We start from the raw sequence: 23,694 nt of genomic DNA on the forward strand, positions 1-23,694 counted from the left end.
AGCACGTAAGAATCTTTAAAACAGAATTTACAGGACAAGGGAACAAAGAGGGAAGCACACAGTGTGCTTTTTTACAGCTGGCTTCCTATCTACAAAACATCTTCTGCTGTGTACTTTAGAACTGACCACACACGTTCCAAGGACATTTCACTCGATCCTTTCCGGTTATTTTTAACCCTGCAATCTTGAGTTTTCTCAGAGATCTCGGAGTCTGAGCAAACATGCACCAGTGGTCATTGTGGCGTTCTGTTTCCCACACATATGCAGGAGTAAGTACTGGATAGGATGCAAGGGCATCTGTACTGGGGAGTCTATGAGAATGTACACTTAGGTCCAGTGGTCCCATGGTGTCATTTCAGGGGTGGATACTGGGATGGAAGGTGGATGGACCAGCTAGGATCAAATCACAGTGACTTTTAAAGAGGATCAATAAATAAATAATAAATAAATAAATATCTAGAAGAAGTGGTGCATGGACACACATATTCACATTTGCATACACACACATGCACACACAGAGACACACATTCACACATGTATATACATGTGCACACAGAGACATAACTGTGCACACATACTAACATGCACACATTCATACCAGACCCTTGAAGAACCAGAGAAGGTGAGTTACCCACTTACTCCTATTCTGAGCATAGAAAATTGTGTTTTCAGATTCCTCAAAGCTGTATGAAGACCCTTCCAAGCACAGATGCAGGGATTCATTCAGGACAGGAGAGTAGGAGGACATTAGGAGGGCAGAGGTAACACAGGGCAGTACAGACCTGGCAGGAGGGTGGGAAGGCCATGTTTAGCTTTTGTCACAGCACCAGGAATAGGAGTCCCTGTCAACAGCAGCCCTAGGAGACCTCTCAGAAGCCAGTGAGGAGGGGGCTGTTCTGCCCAGATAGAATCACTTCTATGGTCAGGGATCCAGAAGAACTTTGAAATACAGCAATAACTTAGAACGGTAGCTAAAATGAAGTGCATTACACACTCACCCCCCAAAGATGCCTAGAGGATAAAGGTGTTTGTTTTGCTAATCTTGAATTCTGCTCAGAAGCATTTAATTAAAAGTGAGGGAAACCATGGTAGTAATATATTTTCTTTTAAAAGCCTTCTTCTAGGGTGATGGGGTCAATTTAAGTCCAGGACCCCTGGGAGACCAGTCCTGTCTGATGAGGGGAGCATGGAAGAGATGAAGGGAGTCTGCACTGACTGAAAGATGATGGTATCTAATGAAGAGTATGCCGGGCTCCACACTGCACTCAGCTCCTACTGCCCACAGACTTGCTCCTGCCTGAAGTCCCCAGCATGGCTTTTTTTTTTTTTTTTAAAGAAAAGAGTGGAATTTAATCTTTATTTACAGGACACTGCAAGAGAGATTCTACATAGAAATAAGAAACCCACTGAGGAAGAGCTTCATACAGGTTGTACAGTTTGGAACTGGTCAAGTAGAGTTTTGTTGTAAAAAGTGCTACAATAACAAAACACATTTAAAAAGAGTTCTTAGTAGAGAAACAGTAAGACAAACTTCTACCAAACAGAGTACACAACAAACAACTTTCTGCCTCAGCTGTACAATCTAAAAGTTAAAAGTCCCGGGAGTGCCATCCTGAACTTGGAACGTATAGCCTTCAGAGGTAGTTTCTGGCACAACATTCTGATCTTCCTCTTCCTCTACAGAGAAATACTTCTCAATCAAGTTTAATGAAGCTTTGTACACAGACTCATTTTCATGGTTTTGTAGAGCTTCAATTTTGTCCAAACCTCCACATTCTTCAATCATTATACTAAGTTTCTCAGTTTCACCTAGTTTCTCAGCAGCCTGAAAGATGTTTGAAATGGCATCCAGAATAACCAGAATAATTTTGGTGTCTTTTGCAGTTAAGAGGTTCATCAATGGTTCTATTATGCCACAATGAACGAGGTATACAATCTGTTCAACTGTCCCACCACTTGTATAGTTGGTCACAGCCCAGACAGCTTCCTTTTGTGTCTTAAAGTCTGCCTTAGAGAGAACACCAACGAGGAATGGGACTAATCCATGATTCACAACTTGCTCTATCTGGTCCTGGCGACCAGCTGTAATGTTTGACATTGTCCACGTAGCTTCCTTCTGAATATTAGTTTTGGGGTTCGTTAGGAGGCTGGGAAAAACAGCAAGTGCTCCTGCATCTATTACAACCTGACTCTGTTCATCCATCCCAGTAACGATATTTCCTATGGCTCTTAGTGCAGGAGTCCCAATGGGCAATTCAGTAGCTCCTAGAAGCTTCACAAGCTGGGGCACAACTCCTGTTTTCACAACCATTTCAATCGTTCATTTGGACCATCAGTAAGGTAGGAAATGGCCCAGCAGGTATCTGCCAATACTTCTGGATCATCATGATGCAGGAGACGAACTAAGGTAGGAAGAATCTGCTCAACAGCATCTAATGGGGGTGCAGGATTCTTGTTGCGACAAAGGTTTGAAAGTGTCCAAGTAAGGTTATGTAAGTAACCACATGCTAAAGATGACATATCAGGAACTGCAAGGAGAGCTAATAGTGGGTCAACTGCACCATACTTGATAACCAAGTCTCGAAAAACTGAACCATCACCTGCAATGTTTCCTAGAGCCCATACAGCTTGTTCACTGATGTGGGCATGGGAAGATGCCAACAGAGAAATGAATGCTGGGATAGCACCTCCATCTACCACACCTTGGTCTGTTCTGACGTCCCAGAAGCAATGTTAGTGAGAGCCCAAGCAGATTCAAACTGAATGGGACTACAATCAGTTCTGCCCAAGAAGGACACAAATTTTGGAATCAAACCAGCCCGGATTATGTTGTCTATGGGGGGCTGTTTTTCCCTAGAAAGCAGTTTCCTAGCAGCTTGAGTAGCCTGGAGCTGGCTTTCCAAATTGTTGCTATTTATGCCTTTGACAATGTCATCAACAGACCAATTTACAGTGCCCTGGTTGTTGCGGTTTTCCTGTAGTGGAGAGGTAGCATCATCAGGAAACGAGCTTACGTTTCTCCTTTTCAGCATCTGGTCATCCTTCTTAGCTTTCCTTAGCTCCACATTAACTTCTATTCGGCGCCGCCTCATTTCTGTACTGTCTTTCCCCTTGTTCTTGAATCTGTTAAGGCGAGCAGCTGGTGAATTAGCATTCTCGTTGGTGGACATGGTTATGAGACAAAGGGAGAAAGAATTTGTTATCTTTCGTTCGGTGATGTTCTTTTCCGACGCTGTGTCACAGCCAGCCCTGGGCCTACACAGCCGGCTCAGGTTTCCACAGGAGGCGGTCCGGGGCACGCAAGCCGCAGGACAGCTGCCCTCAAAACGTCCACCACGGAACACCCCAAAGACGGTGTGTCCCCAGCATGGCTTTTAATGCCTCCTCTAGAAACCAAGAGCTAGATTTCCACCCTCAGCACTCACCACTGCTCTCAGACATGTTTTATTTCAGCAGCACTGGCTTCTCCTGGTGCTGAGCCTGTTCTTTTTCTCTCCTTCCCCAAAGTTCAAGCCTCAGAGTCCATGCCTGCCCTCCTTGACACAGCACTCAACTGGCCCAGCTCCACACAATGACAGCTCCTCCCATCCCCTTCTCTGATGGATCTCTGCTTACTCCTGGCAGGCTACTCACTGCTTTAGGTTTCATCTTCATCCAGAGTCCTTGAAAAACAATGCTAAAGGAAAATCTTATATGCCCCCAATGTATTAATGAATGCAATCTCAGAAAAACAGGAATAATGAACAAAAGTGCAATGAGACAGGGAAGCAGGGTGAGCAGATGTGTTATTTAGCCAGCTACTACTTGGTATCAAGTTTCATTAATGCAGATTTCTGCATGTCAGAACAGTTAAGCAGGAAAAGAAAAGAAAAGGCTGAACTTCTTTTGTTCTCTGCCCCTCGCTGGTCAATACTCACTTCAGGGGGCATTAGCTGCCCACACCTTTGTAGTGCATCACCCTGTTTTTGAGACCACACAGGAGAAAACCAGACCCCCCCAGAGCCAGTTGTGCTGTGTATGGCCTCCTTGTCTGTGGGATAAGATGCAGCCTGGTTCCAGGATTACAGGAAAGCACAGGCTATTGCTAGGGGAACTCTGATCAGAATGCCAAGGAGTGCTTGGGTATGGACACAAAACTGAGTAGGCTATTCGTTGACACTTATCTATTTCTTCTGTATCTTGTTTGCAGCTAGACTAGAGCTAAGCAATTAGAACTGCAGAACCTTAACTCAGACTTATTTTGTGTCCCTAACAAGTTTCAACTCCCAGAACCAAAAAAAAGAAGAAGAAGAAGAAGAAGAAGAAGAAAGAAGAAGAAGAAGAAGAAGAAGAAGAAGAAGAAGAAAAGGAGAAGAAGAAGAAGAAGAAGAAGAAGAAGAAGAAGAAGAAGAAGAAGAAGAAGAAGAAGAAGAAGAAGAAGAAAAGAAGAAGAGAAGAAGAAAATGCAAAATTAAGTGCAAGGCACTCAGTTAGAAATTGTATACACAGTATTTACTGCCATCTTCATAACAACTCTTTGGGGGTAGTATTACTCTCAATATTTCAATTGTTTGAATGAGTTACTTGCCCAAGTTCATACCACTTGGATTTTTATTACCCAAGGATAGAATCTTTGTCTTTGTCTTTCTCTCTCTCTCTCTCTCTCTCTCTCATACACATTCCTTTTCAAGTGTTGGAAATTATTTTGAACTAAAATATAAACCTTTGCTAAATCACTGTAAATTTCAAGAACCTGCTTTTTGCTTTAACAGGTTCCTTTATTTACTGAACCCTTGCGCCAGGGAATGCCCTGGACTGTCTGAAAAGGATAAACAATTAGCATGTAAAAGGATATCTGATTAATATGGCTGCTTACACTGGGATTAAAGGAGTAAAGGCCCTGGGATGAATTCCAAAGAGGAGGAAGAAATGGCCTGGAGGGGTGTGATGGGGGTGGGGGTTGTCAGCTCACAGCCCTGAGAAGTAGGTAGTCACCTAGGGAAAAAGAACTGTAAAAGTCATAAAGGAACTTTGAGTTTGAGAGGAGAGAGACCAGGGCCAATCCATTTATATGAAAAATTAAGTTTCATAGTAATCCTGTGTAAAGGAAAAATCCACTTTCAGTTTTTATTTCCCGCCATTTGTACTTGATGTAGCCACAAAGCCATAAACCCTCAGTTGGAACTCACTTTCTCAGTTCACCTGATGTGATTCTGTCTGTCTCATTACTGATCTCCCAATACAGTGGCTTTTAATAAATGCTGGCTCTTAACTCCCTTCCCTTCCTGCCCCGTTAAGCCTAACCCTGACCCCCACTGTGTCTCTCAGCACTACCTATTCCCCCTGTCTGTGCCCTGGAACCTGGGAGATGAGCCCACTAATTGAGGACAAATCTCTCAATGAAACAGGCCTCAGGGAGGAATCTTAGTTTTAGGAACTGTCTCATCTCTGGCCTTTGTTTCCCACAGCCCCAGCTTCCCACCCGGGCCCGAATCTGAGGAACCAGTTACAGTGGTCCTACATCTTCTCTGGGCCAGTCTAAGCCAGTAGCAGTAAGACCATGAGCTGCCAGGGCTCTCTGTCTTCAGTCAGTCCTCTCTGGTGAATCAACATGGCACTGGGCAGAAGGGGAGGACTTATGCATGTGATGCCTTGGTGGTCCTGGTGGGCTACAGTGTTCTCACAGGGACAGGTCTGATCCCACTGCTTCACAAACCCACTCCCCCCAGATGTATCTTGTAACATCTGGGGAGTTTACTCACCCAGCACATTCAGGATCATTACACTTAGCAGGACTGAATTTTCCATCTTATACATAAAGCACATTTGTTTAGCTGCATGCACGGTCCTTAATTAGAACAAATAGTCTTAGCCACACACACAAAAAATAAAATTGATGATTCACTGACAAATAATAGCTTCCGAGAAAAAACAGGTGTATTTAAAATGAAGATATACTTCATTTTTCTCTCCCCAAACACTTCTAACTGATTGAGTAATATATTATAATGATTAAGCTGCTAGTTCCCAAAATGTTCTTAAGAGTTTATGAAGAAATCTTACCTCTGAACTGCCCAGGGAGGATCTGAAGTGGTGATGAAGTTGAGAAAAGTGGGTAGTCTTTAGCCCAAGGGCTTCTGGTGGTTGAAAGAAGGAGACCCTGGGAGTTTCCACAGGATTGGAGAGCAGGATGTACAATGAGGCTGGACTTGGGTACCAGGGCAGGCTTTGAAGTAAGTATTCATCAAGGCAGTGACCAGGGAGGGGAGCTTGCTGCTTTCCACCACCCTAAGCCAGACCCAGGACCAGAGGCCACTGGCCTGGGCTGCAGCTGTGGGTATTTGGAGTAGACCTCAAGGAGGACTCCAAACTCCATGCAAGACCTAGAGTGGGTCTGATTAGTTGAAGCCAGCTAAGATCAAGTGACCAAGGCCTGGACTTTGTCAGTGCGGTCTGCCCTGAAGAAAATATGCACTAGATGATCTCAGAAGCCCCTGTGAAAGCAAAGAAGTGTGGATAGTGAAGGGAGAAAGTCAGTAGGTGGATGGTGGGTAGGGTGGGAAGAATCTGGGACAGGGACTCCTTTGAGGGCTTTTAGTTAAATTAATGCTTCTACTCCTTCCTTCCTCCACCCCCATCAAAAATGATTTCAGGCCCTGGTCTTCTCTGACAATATGATTTCATCCCCGTAAGAAAGTTGACGATTTGGAGAGGGGGCAGGACAGACAATGCAGAATTAGGAATTCTGAACTATAACAAGGGGCTCTGCTTCTTCTTGGGGCATGGCCAGTGAGTGTGCTGTGGGTCAGGCAGCCACACTCTTCATATCCTGCCATTTATTTTAACTTCAATACCCAAAAAGCTCTGAGGTCCTTCCTAAGCCTCCCCCAACCTTGCGCTCCTTTCTGTATGCTCTGGAATGGGCAGCTGAACTTCACATTAATGCAGCCAAAGTTGAGTCTTCTTAAAACAAAGTGTAGTGTCCAAATCCTAACCAGTTTCCATGTGAAAGAAAGACTGGGCCAGAGTGGGAATTGGGGAAAGATGATCATGAAGTGGGAATTTAGTAGATATCAGAAACAGGAATGGATATTTTATATGCAGTGTCTTCTAGATACCAGGAGATCAGGAAACTGGTACTATTTCTAGAATTGTTACTTCCTGGTGTGTAATCTTGGGCACGTTACGTTTCTTTTCTGTTTGCCTCATCTGAAAACTAGAACAGCTCCAAGAATCAATCCCTCCATTCCAAAAAGTCAATGCTAAGCTGCCATTTTGGATGAGGCACACTTGGAAATCACACCATCCCTTCACTGAAAACTGAAAGTCAGGTTATTAGAGCAGGAAGGGACCTTAGGGTCCCCTAGTGCAGAGCTCCCCAAACTCAACCTTACAGAAAATCTCCAGGAATGCTCATGTAAATGCAGATTCTTGGGCCAGTGCAGGTCTACTAAATCCTCATCTTCTGGAGTTGGGCAAATCTGTATTTGCCAATAACTTCCCAGGTGATTCTGCTATCCTCAGCTCAGCACTTGTCCATGGAGCCATATTTGGGAACCACTGATTCAGCATAAGTTCCTTATGATAAAGATGAGAAAGCTGGGACCCCAAGAACACAATCTCACATCCCTCAGCCCAAGTCCTCCTGCCCCACCCTACTGCTTCCCAGCAAAACTGAACTATCACTTCTACCTACTGAAATGCTCCTTCCACAGCACAGTGTCCCAGTCACTGCTGGTCTCACTTGTCTTCACAAATCTCCAGGTTAAAGCTCCATTGTAAAATAGCATTTGCTTTGAACGCTTTGATAAGTTTGCACTGATCTAGTTGTGATTCATTTAAGGTGGCAGTTCGATGCTGGCTTCACTTTGGTGTTTGGGAAGCCCAGGATGGAGACTGGCAGATGCGATGTCCTGGTTCCTTCCTTCCATTCACTGTACTCATCTTAGGCAAAGGGATCTTTTTCAAAAGACAAATTTAATCATGTCAGCCTTTTGCTTAGGATACTTTTATGGCAATTGATCTATTTTTCTTAGGATTAAAAATAACAAAAACATAGCTGACATATCCTCATATGATCTGTTCCTCTTTACTTATGAAGAAAGTGATTCACACAGTGCCTTTTTAGTTGATGTTCATTCTGCCTAAAATTCTGCTTCCCTGGGTCTTCACCTGGCTGTCTCCTTTCCTCACTCACTTCTGTGCTTAATGTCATCTCCTCAGAGGTTTCTTCTTGATTATAGACCCAGTCACTAGTTTGTTTATGTCACCACAGTGTCTTAGTTTGTTCATTACACTTACCACTTACACCTACCTGAAATTCTCTCTCTTTCTCCTTCTGTCACACACACACACATACACACACACACACACACACACATTATTGTTTTGGTGGTTTTGCTATCCACTCCCAGTTGGTGAGTTCCATGAAGGCAAGATCTTTGTTGTCATAGTCAAGCCTGTGTACCCAGAACCCAGCACCCAGTACATGGCTGGTGCTCAATAAAGAGCAATAAGAAAAAAACAAGGATGTAGTGTAGGCCAGGAGCACAAAGATGAATTCAACTTGTCATTGAGACTTTTAAAGTCTAGTGGGGAAGATACTCCCATAAAAAATACACTGTCCAGCCCTGTAATAAATAACTCAAAAGAGGGATGAAGGATACCCTGTCGGAACATGGGTGGGACATAGGCAGGGATATTAAGGAGGGTTTCATGCAAGAGGAATAGTTGAGCTCATCTTCAAGGGTGAGTTGGAATTCATTAGGTGGAGGATGAAGACAGGCATCTCAGGCAGGGGGAAGAAAACATCAGAGGTGATTTTGATCTGAAAGTTAATGACTGAAGAGTATGTGTAAAATAAGGAATAGACTGATAAAGGTGAAAGAAGCAATGTTGGGCAGAAAATCTGGGGCTGAAAGACTAGAAATAGCCTGGGTTTTAAAAGCTGTGCATTCTCCAAGGATTTTCAAAGTGTTTCTGAAGGCACTGGGGAAACAACAAAAATCTCAGCACATAGATTAAATTGCTTTTGTAATTTGTTTTGTTGTTTTGTTTTCTTTAATCAGAGGAATAATTTTTTTTTATAAGGATTATAATGATAGCTGTGGTGAAGGATGGAGTTGAGGGAGGTGAAACCAAAATCAGAAGGCATCTAAGAGGGTGTTACAATATCTCTGGTAAGAAATGATGAATGGTTCAAACTGGCAAAGGGTGTGCTGAATAAAGTGAATTGGACAAAGTTATCAGTAAAATTTGACAGAACATGGTGTATTAGGGTTCACCAGAGAAAAGAAATAGGGTAGATTAGATAGATAGATGATAGATAGATAGATAGATAGATAGATAGATAGATAGATAGATAGATGATAGATGATAGATAGATAGATAGATAGATAGATAGATAGATAGATAGATAGATAGATAGATGATGGATAGATGTTTAGATACTTAGCAATAGGTAGATAGATATAAAGAGAAAAATTATAAGCAGTTGGTTCATGCAGTCGTGGAGGCTAAGAAGTCTCATGATATGCCATTTGTCATCTGGAGACTGAGGATTGTTAGTGAGGTAATTCCAGTGTGAATCCTAAGGTCTGAGGACCAGGAGGGCCAATCATATAAGTTCCAGTCTGAAAACACGAGGAGATTGATGTCCCAGCTCATGCAATTAGGCAGAGACTGAATTCTCTCTTCCTACACCTTTTGTTTCATTCAGGCCCTCAATGAATTAGGTGATACCCATCCACCTTGTGAAAGGAAATCTGCCTTACTCAGTCTACTGATTCTAATGTTAATCTCATCTGGAAACACCCTCACACACATAGAAATAATGTTTAACACAATATCGGGGCACCCCGTGACCCAGTCAAGTTGACACATAAAATTAACCGTAGTTGGTGACCTATTTCACACGTTTGTTAATTCTTAAATCTAAACTTAATCTGTATCAAGCTCCTGAAGTCCACACTTGTGGTTGAAGTTGAATCTACTGAAGGTCAAATGCTGGTCTTTTGGTTTATTTCTCACTAGAACTGAACACACCTGTAAAGAAACAAACAAACAAACAAAACAAAAAAACTCTTGACATCAAAATTTGTATACATTTAAAGAAGATATGAAGTTAGCTCAGAATTCATATTTCTAAGCCCAGGTTTAAAATTTTCAGAGCCAAGAACTTTTGAGAATATGTGAAACTGCTTCTTGACACCAAAATGTATGTTTTTAGGGTCTTGAAGTACAGGAGGGAGGAAGTGACTGATCAGAAATAGTGTCTGTGGTTGTAATACCAAAAATGACAACCTCTGCCTCATCCTATTTTTTGCACCCTGTTTATAGAATCACGAAGTGCATTAGCTTCCTTAACTTCTAGTACTGCCTATTTTATCTGAAAAAGGGCATGTTGAAAGAAATAGAGGACAGAGGACATAATAATATTTGCTGATGTTCAGTATGTACAAAACATAACCCTACAAGGTTAATATTTGCATCATTCTAATTTTTGGGGTGAGGAAACTAAGGCTCAGAGCAATTATGTCACTTGCACAGCCAGTACACAGGGCATGTACATGAAATAGGCTGGGAGTAGAGAATTGTGTAGGCCAAATTTGGAATTTAAAAGAACAATTTATGGGTGCCTGGGTGGCTCAGTCAGTTAAGCATCTGCCTTCAGCTCAGGTCATGATCTTGGGGTGCTGAGATCGAGCCCCACATCAGGCCCCCTGCTCAGTGGGGAGTTTGCTTCTCCTTTTCCTTCTGCCTGTTGCTCCTCTTGCTTGTATGCACTCTCTCATTCTGTCTCTCAAATAAATAAATAAAATCTTTTTAAAAAAACTAAAAGAACTATTTATGGAATTATTCCTTTTAAAAAAAAAGATTTTATTTATTTATTTGACAGAGAGAGAGACAGCAAGAGAGGGAACAGGAGCAGGGGGAGTGGGAGAGGGAGAAGCATGTTTCCTGCCAAGTAGGGAGCCTGATGTGGGGCTCAATCTCATGACCCTGGGATCATGACCTGAGCTGAAGGCAGACGCCTAACGACTGAGCCACCCAGGCACCCCTGGAATTAGTCCTTTTTGTTATCTTTTTATTTTGAAAGAATTTCAATTTACTGAAAATTTGCAAGAATTTTACAAGGCAATTTGTGCCTTTAACAAGATTTCCCAAAGTTAACATCTTACAACATTTCCCTTATTTTCTCTCTCCACACACAGCTATGTATAATTTTAAATTAACTACAATTTATTGTAATAACAACCCATTCTTGTGGAAAGAACAGGGAAAAGGAATATGAAAAAAATAGACAAACTACTACTACCAATTTCTCATATGCCCTTTCAGAAATAGTCTACATATACAAATATATGTCCCTTGTTTACAAATAAAAACATGTTATAGACATTGCTTTGCACCTTTCTTTTTACACTTGGAAAAATAGCTTAGGGCTAACTACCCAACTGAATACAGGCCTCTCTTTTTTTCTTTTTTTAATTGAAATTCAATTAGCCAACATATAGTACATCATTAGTTTCAGATGTAGATTTCAATAATTCATCAGTTGTGTATAACACCCAGTGCTCATCACATCATGTGCTCTCCTTAATGCCTATCACCCAGTTAACCCAACCTCCCACCCACCTCCTCTCCAGGAAACCTCAGGTTGTTTCCCATATTTAAGAGTTTTTCATGGTTTGTCTCCCTCGCTGATTTCTTTCCGTTCCGTTTTACCTCCCTTCCCCTACAATCCTCTCCACTATTTCTTATGATCCACATATGGGTTAAACCATATGATAATTTTCTTTCTCTGATTAACTTATTTTGGTCAACATAATACCCTCCAGTGCCATCCACATCAATGTAAATGGTATTCATCCTTTCTGATGGCTGCGTAACATTCCATTGTATGTATATATATATACCACATCTTCCTTATCCATTCACCTGTAGATGGATATCTGGGCTCTTTCACAATGTCCATTGTGGACATTGCTGCAATAAATACTGGGATGCTGGAGCCCCTCTGGATCACTACATTTGCATCTTTGGGGTAAATACCTAGTAGTGCAATTAATGGGTTGTAGGGTAGCTCTATTTTTAATTTCTTGAGGAACCTCCATACTCTTTTCCAGAGTGGTGTACCAGCTTACATTCCCACCAATAGTGTAAGATGGTTCCCTTTTCTCTGCATCCTTGCCAGCATTTGTTGTTTGCTGACTTGTTAACTTTAGCCATTCTGACTGGTGTGATGTGGTATCTCATTGTGGTTTGATTTGTATTCCTATGATGGCAAGTGATGAGGAGCTGTTTTTTATGTGTTTGTTGGACACTTGTATGTCTTCTTTGGAAAAATGTCTGTTCATGTCTTCTGCCCATTTCTTGATTGGATTATTTGTTTTTTGGGTGTTGAGTTTGATAACTTCTGTATAAATCTTAGATTTTAGCCCTTTATCTGATATGTCATTTGCAAATATCTTCTCCCATTCTATAGGTTGCCTTTTGTTTTGTTGACTCTTTCCTTTGCTGTGCAGAAGCTTTTTACCTTGAGGAAATCGCAATAGTTCATTTTTGCTTTTTTTTCCTTTGCCTTTGGAGATATGTCTAACAAGCAGTTACTGCAGCTGAGATCAAAGAGGTTACTGCCTGTGTTCTCCTCTAAGATTTTGATGGATTTCTGTTTCACATTTAGTTCTTTCATCCATTTGAATTTATCTTTGTGTATGGTGTAAGAGAATGGTCCAGTTTCATTCTTCTGCATGTAGCTGTCCAATTTTCCCAGCGCCATTTGTTGAAGAGACTGTTCTTTTTCCATTGGATATTCTTTCCTGCTTTGTTGAAGATTAGTTGACCATAGAGTTGAGGATCCGTTTCCGGGTTCTCTATTCCATTCCATTGATGTATGTGTCTGTTTTTGTGCCAGTACCATGCTCTCTTGATTACAGCTTTGTAATATAGCTTGAAGTCAGGCATTGTGATGCCCCAGCTTTGCTTTACTTTTTCAACATTCCTCTGACTATTCAGGGAATTTTCTGGTTTCATACAAGTTTTAGGATTATTTGTTCCAGCTCTGTGAAAAAGGTAATGGTAGGGATAATAAGGATTGCACTGATAGGGATGATAGAGATTGCTCTGAATGTGTAGATTGTTCTGGGCAGCATAGATATTTTAACAATACTTATTCTTCCAATCCATGAGCATGGAATTTCTTTGCATTTCTTTGTGTCTTCCTCAATTTCTTCCATAAGTGTTCTGTAGTTTTTACGGTACAGATCCTTTACCTCTTTGGTTAGGTTTATTCCTAGGTATCTAATGGTTTTTGGTGCAATTTTGAATGAGATCGATTCCTTAATTTCTCTTTCTTCTGTCTCATTATTAGTGTATAGAAATGCAACTGATTTCTGTGCATTGACTTTATATCCTGCCATATTGCAGAATTGCTGTATGTAATCTCGCAATTTTGGGGTGGAGTCTTTTGGGGTTTCCATGTAAAGTATGTTATCTGTGAAGAGTGAGAGTTTGACTTCTTTGCCAATTTGAATGCCTTTTCTTTCTTTTTTTGTCCGATTGCTGAGACTAGGACTTCCAGTACTATGTTGAACAACAGTGGTGAGAGTGGGCAACCTGTTGTGTTCCTGACCTTAGGGGAAAAACTAAGAGGTGTTTTGTTTCATTTGTTTGTTTGTTTTAGAGAATGATTTTTCTGTGGGTTTTTCATAGATGGCTTTTATGATATTGAGTTATGTTCCCTTTATCCTTATTCTTTTTAAAGTCAGTTCTAGCAATTGATTTTTTTGCTTTTCAGTGATTACCTTATTTCACATATGTTGTTGAGTTTATAGACATGAAACTGTTTATAAAATTCCTTTAAAATCTTTGTAGTTTTGAGGGATCTCTTATGATGTCAACTCTTCCATGCTTGAGTTTTGTAGTTTTTATCTTCTCTCTTTCCTATATATTATTTTAGCAAATTTATTTTATTTGCCAACAGTTCTTGATTTTATTGGTTTTTTTTTTAGTCTCTTCTTGATTCCTTAGATTTCCATTCTGTTCTATAATTTCCCTTATTCTACTTACTTTGAGTTTGGTTATCTCTGCTTTTTCTAGCTTCTTGAAATAGATGTTTAGATTGTTGACTTTTTACCTTTCTCCTTTTTCTGATATAAGTATTTGAAATTATAATATTTCTTCAAAGCATTATTTTAGCAGTAACCGATGTAGGAAAAGTTTGAGGTTCAGAGTCTATGGCCAAGAAAGAATTCTTGAGATGTCTCTGGTACAAAAAGGTGGTTTTATTAAAGCATGGGGATGGGGCCTGTAGGCAGAGGGTGCTGCACTGGGTCATGAGGAGTGGCCGATTATATACTTTCAAGCTGGAAGGGGGTTAGAGATAGCATAAGTCTCTAAGAAATTTTGGAAGCAAGGTTTTCATGACCTTGAGGGGGCTAGCTATGGTTAGGAAGTGTTATTTATTAGTGTCTAGTAAAATCCTTGTCATGAGACCCTTCAGATGTGTATCAGTGAACCAACTGCTTGGTGATAATTTCTAACATATATCTTGGGAGGTAGAGATAAAGGAAGTTTCCAAAGGAATTTTTATATGTTAAAGAAGACTTACAAGATCCTGGGTGGGGAAGGGTCAGGATAATGTTAAGCTAAGATTGCTTTTGCCCTTAGCAAAGTATTAATATTGAGGCAGTTAAGTTCCTAGAAGAATGTCACTCTGCCTGTTTCCACGACGTCTCAACGGGCTGTAGGCAGTAAGGAAATTTAATTTTTCTTTTGCCTTTGTTTCCCACATCATAACTACTGTAATTCAATTTTAATGCATTTCTAACATTCTTCATTATTTCTTCTTTGACATATAGGTTATTTAGAACTCTGTTTAATTGTCACATATTTGGAAGTATCCCATATATCTTCCCATTGATTTTTAACTTAATTCCAGTGGTAGTCAGAGAACATATTTCATGTTTTTAATCATTTTGAATGCATTTATATTTACTTTATACACGAGCACACAGTTTATCCTGGTGAATGTTATATGCTTTAAAAAATGTTTATCTCTTGTTATTTGTTTTTTAATTTTATTTTATTTTATTATGTTATATTAGTCACCATACAAAACGTCATTAATTTTTGATGTAGTGATCCATGATTCTCTTGTTATTTGATTGAAGTTCTCATTATGTTAATTATTACAACTCTTGATTATATTGTTCAAATCTTCAAAATCTCTACTGATATTCTTTCTACTCTTCCTTTTAACTACTGAGTGAAGAATATTGAAATCTAATATATTTGTTGAATTCTGTTGTCCATAGAATTGCAGGCCTTGCATAGTATGATTTTCCAGACTGATTGGATGTTTTGGTGGACCTTTGGACTTTAAAATAAGCTGTCAGTAAGGGAGTTTGTGTCTGTGAAGTCTGGAAAGAAGGCTTAATAATCTATCCAGATGCTTCAGAAAAGCGGAATGGTCTTTCACCTACCCCAAGAACATCCTTTTGACCCAACACAGAAGCATGTGTGCATGTACATATGCATATGCACACACATGCACGTGTGTGTGTGCACACACACACACAGATAGAGATGAAAACTGCAGTTTACACATAAATATGGAAGCATGCTGAGATCCACCAGCTCCACCAGCTGGTCCACATCAGGGATGAGGTGAATCCATCAGAGCGAAATTTGGTTTTGGATGACACCATATCATCAGAGAGATCCAAGTCCCCAGCTACAGAAGTGGGAAGCAGCAGGTCAGCCTGCTCACTGAGGGGTGGCCTGTGTAGGTATATCCAGATCATGGGTGGAGTCAGAATTACAGCATGAAGAGGCCTCCTGGTAGAAAGAAAAGACTCTGTGCCTACAAATCCATGCATTGAAGTTTCACATGCAGGCTGCCTGCTCCCTTAATGATCACATTAAATGTCTCAATCTATTGCTCCATCTGCTAAAGGACACCAGGGAGCAAGAAGATAGATTAGCATGGCTCAATAGCCTGTGTGTGTGTGTGTGTGTGTGTGTGTGTTTGAAACACTTTATGTTTTATAACACTTTATTTTTTTTTTAAAGTTTTTTTTATTTATTTGACAGAGAGAGACACAGTGAGAGAGGGAACACAAGCAGGGGGAGTGGGAGAGGGAGAAGCGAAGCAGGCTTCCCGCGGAGCAGGGAGCCCGATGCGGGGCTCGATCCCAAGACCCTGGGATCATGACCTGAGCCGAAGGCAGACGCTTAATGACTGAGCCACCCAGGCACCCCTGTTTTATAACACTTTAAAACTTTGAAAGAATATAAAGTTGTGACCAATTAAGGGTTGTGGTAAAGACACAGACATTGTCTCTAGAGGAGATGTGTGTGTGATGACTGAAGTTAGTAAAGTACATAAAAAACTCTGACAGGCATACTTTAGATGTACAAATGAATATGGCCAGAAGATACCATGAATCAGGTCCTTAGAAGATGAAGTAGGATAAAATTACCATTTTAAAGAACATTTGTTTCAGAGCAAAGATGACCTGCATTTCTATACCTCATCTGGATATGGTCAAAGAGAGGCAAAAGGAAGGATGCTAAAACCATAAGGAGAATGGTTTGGGTTAGACATTAGGATAAACTTCAAGAACAGGTCATGGAGGAACTGTTTAATCGTGTAATAATGTTACATTATGTGAAATAATATTATCTAATAATAAGAAGTCTTAACATCTATGAGTGCTAACCATACTATAGATAGTATCTACTAAAACAATGCTATCAAATTTATACTACTTTAAAAATGATAAAACTATGGCTTCCAGAAGTTAAGTAACATTTTGGCTTCTAGTATGTGGAATTTTCTCCCAGGTATGGGACAAAGGGACACTGTTTAGGACAATCTGGCTAATTCTCCATTAACCTTAGGATAACAAAAGGAGTTGAGATAGACTCTGGCTTTCAGAAGCCCAGCCCGGTTATGCTGAGTGGAGTGTAATGGAACATCTCGTACTAACACAAACCCTGAATTTCCTGAAAACATAACAGTCAATTTCTAGTCCCCAATTTCACTTATTATGGGTCTGATGAAGGGAGATAATTTTGGCTTACCAATATATCATATTGCCCAGCAAATTTTGGTGAATAAATGACAGTTTTTCATTTTACAAATGTCAGAATAAACCCAAAAAGAAGGTGTGACTTGCTCATGGTCAGAAAGCTTGTGGTAAAAAGTTGGTGCATTCTATACCATGTTGACTGTGGGCTTTGCTACATTTGTCAGGTACACTGGACCTGTCTCTTCTGCCTTCCACAAACAAAACAAAGCATAGCCAACTTTTTCTCAGTGACAAAATATCAGGAAGCCCTTTTCTTCAAAATTAAATAAAATATGCTAAAGGGAATACATATTCAACAAAATCTGTTTGCTTTATAAATCACTGATAATCTTGACATTGCAAACACTTGGTCAGGCAGCTGAAAGGCAGCAGCAAGCAGACATTTTTATTCAGACCATTTTCTGAGCATCTGTAAAAGGTGTAGGGACAGAAGAGAGGGAAGATAAGCCTTGGAAGAAATGATCTATTTCAGACCCCTTTCCAAAGCCTTCCTGGCTCCTAATTGACAATGCTGGAGTAAAAAGAGCACTCAGAAAAAAAAGAGTCAGCAATGGCCTTTTAAAATGGTGCCCTGGTCAGAGCTGAGGTGTCTCCTCCCTCCTTGACAGTTGTCTTCTATAACAACACAACATACTTATCTAATATGAATTCAGTCCCCCAGCTCCCTCTGACTATTTAGTTTTAGCCTCTTTAATGGATTTGTCCTTGGGCCAATTTAAGAGGTTTGTAATGATTCCTGGTGGAGGCAAACAAATCTGATCTTGCTACTCTGATGCTGTAATGGGCATGGGGGAGAAGTGTGAGTTTGCCTACATGGCTAGGGAACCTTGTTTTTCAATTGTTTGAAATTGTATCTAAAATTATATGTATTTCATCCCTTGGAGAATGGATTTTCTGGCTTATTTCAGAAGGAAAGAAAATCAGAGAACACACTTCTTCATTATTACTCTTCAAATTCACACAGGTCATGGCTTTTCCATAATAACCTCTACCAACTGTGATTGTCTTTATGTGTCTTTCTTCTTTTCTAGATGGACCCCTGGAGGACAAAGACTATAAGCTGATGAGTTCTGTATCCTCAGAGTCCCGCAAATGCTTAACACATTGTGTTGATTGGATGAATATATGTGACTTTATTATACTAATAATGGCAGTGTCCAGTAGTTTTCTATTTGTACTGAATGAAAATGGAGAAAACAGGACTTGGACTCAAAGGTAAGATTCCTGGCAGCAAATATAGTTGAGCTATGCCTAAAAAAGTACCTACCTACAGATCTCAAAAGCAGATACACCACTATTGGTTTAGTACCAATAATAATAAAATCAATTTTTCTCTAAGTTCGCTGCCTAAAGTAACCAACCTAAACTGAGTTCAGGAGGACTAATGACACCTCTGAACAGAAGTCCTTCGGAGAAGAGAACCCGGTGCCTGACTGTGCTAGTAGCCCCTCTGATTCCAGGTCAGGTACCCTTTCTTGGTTGATCACTCAAACAAACAAACAAACAAACAAAAACAAAACATAGAATGTACCTCACCCCTATGCTCCAAGTTCATGCTAAATGTTGGTCAAACAGAAAATGCAGGACAGGGCTAACTTTAGGGAATGTCCATAATCTGTCTGTCTCAAATTATTCCCAATACTCACACAATCCTGTTTTCCATAATGGTGCTACCCTCACTTCTTACCTGTTCTAACATGTTCACCACTTAAGGCCCTCTATTAGTGGAACAATATCCAATGCTGTTTCCAAAAGTGCCCAGAGGTTAACAAGAAAGACTTTTTTTGCAAAACTTGGACAAATGGATGATCTCTTCTCCTCCACCCCCCAAATATCACTCAACATTTCAAATTAAATTTCTGTTTGTTTGGAAATCTCTAGGAGTTCAAGATCCTTTATTCCCAGTACATTATGAGAACCAACCTTCCCAGGTGGCAGGGAATGGGACAGAGGAGAGAGCTAGGCACATTCCAGGCCTCCATGGTCCAAAACTGAGGGACACATGGCAATAGAGACAAGAAAGTCTTGACTCTTGCCTCCTCAAAGGAAAGGTTTTGGTCAGTGACTGGATTCAGTGGGGCAGTTTCAGATGCAATACACAAGATCTCCAGGGACAATTCTTTAAACCTGCCCTGCTCCATTCATAGAGTTTTAAAGAATATAAAATGCATGTAAAGTATAATTTCATTATCATATTTTTTATGGCAGGCTCTATTTTACTGACTAGGTGTATCTTGAGGCATAAAATACAACACAAAATGGATGGAGAATATTTGGCCAAGAATCTGGGTAAGAACTAGGACTATAAACAAAGCCAACCTTGTCAGATGAAGTCTTTCCTAACAGAGGGATGGAAGACCTTTCCCTTCTGACAAGAATTTCCCTTGAAGCAGCACCATGACCCTTATCACTGGGCAAGAAATGGTCAGAACTCACTCTACCATACTGCATATGCATCCATCAGTGGCTCATGTTTTCTGCCCTCATTACTTGCTTTGCTTTGCACGTGATCTTTAAGCTGAGAATTAGGAGGAGTAGAAAGTAGCTGAGAGGAATTGGTAACTGATGAGATACAGGGGAATAAGAGAGTAGTTAAGAATGTCTCCCATTCCCAGAAGCTAAGGGGATACCAATAAAAAGGGCAGACACTCAAGTTCTTACCTCAGAGTTCACACAGCCTCAAGGAGAAAAAAGCCACATCATCCACTGAAACTTCATGGCAGAAAGCAACCTATAAAATCCAATAACACGAGAGGCTGCAACCTGAATGCTTAAGGGTGAGAATATAGGACTGATATAATCATCTGGACAGAGCACATCAATCCAGGTTCTAGGAAAATGGTTCAAGGTGTGTGGAGGGGTGGTGCATCACCTAGGAGATATTTGGTCATGTCTAGAGTTAAGTTTGGGTGCCACAACTGTAGCCAGGGGGAGTGCACTGGCATTTAGTGAATAGAGGAATACTGCTAAATGTCATATAATGAACAAAATAGTCCTCCACAAAAAAGGAATTATTGAAGTCAAAATGTTAAGATTGAGAAACCTTATGTAAGAGATAGTAGAACTCAACAAGTAGAAACTGCTCTTATTTTTTTTCCTATAAGTCTTATTTCTTCTTGATAATAATAGACTCATTAGCAGCCATCATTTTAAACAAGAGAGTCTGCAGACCATACCCTGTAACACTTACCATCATAAGACAATATAGCCATCCCATTATATCTTCCAGAAATTTGGGAATACGAACACAAATTATGTGTCTGAGTCAGCCTGTGAAACCAAACCACTCAAAACCTGCCATTTGTCAATCTGCCTAAGAACACTACCATGTGTTGCTTATGGCTATTATCTTATTTCTATTGCCAACTTCTATGGATTTTGTGCCGAGTATCTGTCTGCTTAATTGAGTTGATAAGATATGATAAAGGACATGTGGGAACAACAAAGTTTTAAGTGCTGTCCTCATTGAATGAACAGCATGCTGCTGATCAAAGAAACCTGAGCTATAGAATCAAACACACCTGGCTTTCAGCCTTGACTCTATAAACAAACAGCAAAACAAAACAAAATAAATAAAAAACACCTATAGTGATGCCATAACAATGGAGAAATAGGCAGCTCAAATACCACGTCTCCACAGAAACACTGAGAAAAAAAAAAAAAGTCCAGAGAATCAAAACCTATAGGAAGAGATTTATTATGAGAAATTATCTCACATGATTATGGAAGCTATGTCCCACAGTTTGTCATCTGCAACCTAGAGACCCAGGAAAGCCAATGGTGTAATGCAGTCTGATTCTGAAGGCCTGAAAAACAGAAAAGCCCATGGTGTATCCTGTCAGAGAGCTGGAGAAGACCAAGGTTCCAGCTCAATCATTTAGGGAAAGAGAAAAAAATTCTCTCTTCCTCCACTTTTTTGTTCTAGTCAGACCTCAAATGGCTTGGATGAGGGCCATTCACAAGGGGGAGGGCAATCTGCTTTACTCAGTCTACCAATTCAAATGTCAATCTCATCCAGAAACATTCTCATGGGCACACCTAGAGATAATGTTTAACCAAATAGCCGGGTACCTCATGACCCAGTGAAGTTGACACATAAAACTAACCATCACACCATCAGAACTAACTTTGTCCAAACTCTGATAAAGAGTTAAAATGTTACAGTAACCAAGCAAATGCTGAATTAAAAAAAAGACAACTTAAAAATCTATCAAAGGTATTAAATACATTTATGTGACATTTAAATTGCCCTTGCCCCACCTCCTCCCTGGATTGTTGATGGTTTTGAGGATGACAGCCTGCTTTCCCAGGGTGAGACCTTGGTTCCTGGATTTGGAGGGAGTATACCAGACTTCATTCAAAAAGAGTTGTGTCTGTTTTAACCTGCCTGTGGGATACCTGAAGAATTTATGCAAGGTGTTTATCTTTTTTAGTTAGTTCATAGCTCAGAGTGAAAAAGCAGAGAACATTTATCAAAAACATTGTAAGACAAATGAAAGATGCACAGCCACTTGAGGCAAAATATTATGGTTGAGGCATACAATAAATCACCAAATGTCTGGGAAGAAAGGTTGGAGTGAAAGTGTCATTGGGAAATTAGAACATTAATAAAGTGCCCATACAGGGTGCCTGGGTGGCTCAGTCAGTTAAGTGTGTGCCTTTGGTTCAGGTTATGATCCCAGGGTCCTGGATTAAGTTCTGTATTGTGCTCCCTGCTCAGCTGGGAGCCTGCTTTTCCCTCTCTCTCTGACCCTCCCCACCCCTACTCATGGCTTGCTCTTTCTCTCTCTCAAATAAATAAAATCTTAAAAAAAAAAAAAGTGTCCATACAGATTGAGGAATTTAGAGAGCCACACAATGACCAGAGCTGACAGGGTAGATGCTCAAAATATTTACAAAAATACATTAATTTTTTCTTCTATCTAATCTTTAACTTCAATGTAAGTAGGAATTGAGGGAATGAGGCAGAGTTGAAAATGACCTGGCAAAATGTTGAAGGAGTCCCCCAGCCCAGAGCCATTCTTTAAAAAGTGGGAGATGTCTTTCTTTCTTTCTTTCTTTCTTTCTTTCTTTTTCTTTCTTTCTTTTTCTTTCTTTCTTTCTTTCTTTCTTTCTTTCTTCTTTCTTTCTTTCTTTCTTTCTTTCTTTCTTTCTTCTTTCTTTCTTTCTTCTTCCTTCCTTCCTTCCTTCCTTCCTTCCTTCCTTCTTTTTTCTTTCTTTCTTCTTTTTCTTTCTTTCTTTCTTTTTTCTTTCTTTTTCTTTCTTTCTTTCTTTTTCTTTCTTTTTTCTTTCTTTCTTTTTTCTTTCTTCTTCTTTCTTTCTTTCTTTTCTTTCTTTCTTTCTTTCTTTCTTTCTTTCTTTCTTTCTTTCTTTCTTTTCTTTCTTCTTTCTTTCTTTCTTTTTCTTCCTTCTTCTTTCTTTCTTCTTTCTTTCTTTCTTCTTTCTTTCTTCTTTCATTTTTCTTTCTTTTTCTTTCTTCTTTCTCTCCTTCCTTCCTTCTTCTTTCTTTCTTTCTTTCTCTTTCTTTTCCTTTCTTTCACTTTCCTTCTTTTCGTTTCTTTTCTTTTCCTTTTCTCTCCTCTTCTTCCTCCTACCCCCTTCCTAACCTCCTCCTTCTCCTTCATCCTTCTTCTTCTTCTCCTTCTCCTCCCTCTCCCTCTCCCTCTCCCTCACCTTCTCCTTCTCCTTCTTCTCTTTCTCTCTTTTGCACTCTCTCTCTCTCTCCCCTTCCTCTTCTTCTGGCAGTCAGAGAAATTTTGGTCAAAACACTGGCTAAATGCAAGATAAAGGAACTGCACATTACAGGGACTGTACATTATAATGAATACAGACTTTATGAAAATAATTTGGAAATATCATTAAACATATAGCTACAGACTACACCAGGTACCACATCCAAAATAAAATAGAAACCATGAGGAGGAAGAAGAGTCTGAGTTCCATATTTACCATGTTATGATATTCAACATTTCCGGTTTCCAATAAAAATTTCAATACATGCATATAAACCAAAATATATGGCCAATAAAGAAGAAATTAATAGAAACTGTCTCTGAAGAAAAACAGATTGGATTTACTACGCAAAGACAGAATCAACCATCTTAAACACACTCAAAAAGCTAAGGAAAAAGTATGGACAAAGGGCTAGAGGAAAAGGAAATGATACATGAACAAATGAAGAATATCAATAAAAAGATAAAAATTATAAAAACAAAAAACAAGCAGAAATCGAGGAGCTAAAGAGCACAATAACAAAAAAAATCTCGTTTTCAATAGAAGATTTCAATAACAGATTTGAGCAGTCAGAGCAGACTGTAAAATGAATAAACAAAAAGTAACAGAGCCTAAGAAATTAGTGGGACTTAATCAAGGATACCAATATATACCTACTGGGGATCCTAAAAGAAAAAGAAAGACAGACAGGAAGAAAAATTTCAGAATAATGGCAGAAAAAGTCCCAAATTTGATAAAAGCCATGAATCTACACATCCAAGAAGGATAAATGTAGTTTATCCAAGAAGGATAAATGCAAAGAGATTCACAATGAGGCAGATTATATTGTTATTGTGGAAAGACAAAGAAAGAATCTTGAAATCAGCAAGGGAGGAGTGACTCCACA

The 23,694-nt window shown here is 39.8% G+C and overlaps 1 pseudogene across 1 annotated transcript; it reads right to left on the reverse strand.

Moving 5' to 3' along the window:
- Positions 1 to 1,384: 1,384 nt before the first annotated feature.
- Positions 1,385 to 3,178, reverse strand: LOC118356094 (annotated as a pseudogene). The gene has a single exon (XR_004819423.1). The product of XR_004819423.1 is annotated as an importin subunit alpha-1-like (transcript).
- Positions 3,179 to 23,694: the final 20,516 nt, after the last annotated feature.

This window comes from Zalophus californianus, chromosome 11, assembly GCF_009762305.2.
Source record: "Zalophus californianus isolate mZalCal1 chromosome 11, mZalCal1.pri.v2, whole genome shotgun sequence".
Taxonomy (NCBI): domain Eukaryota; kingdom Metazoa; phylum Chordata; class Mammalia; order Carnivora; family Otariidae; genus Zalophus; species Zalophus californianus.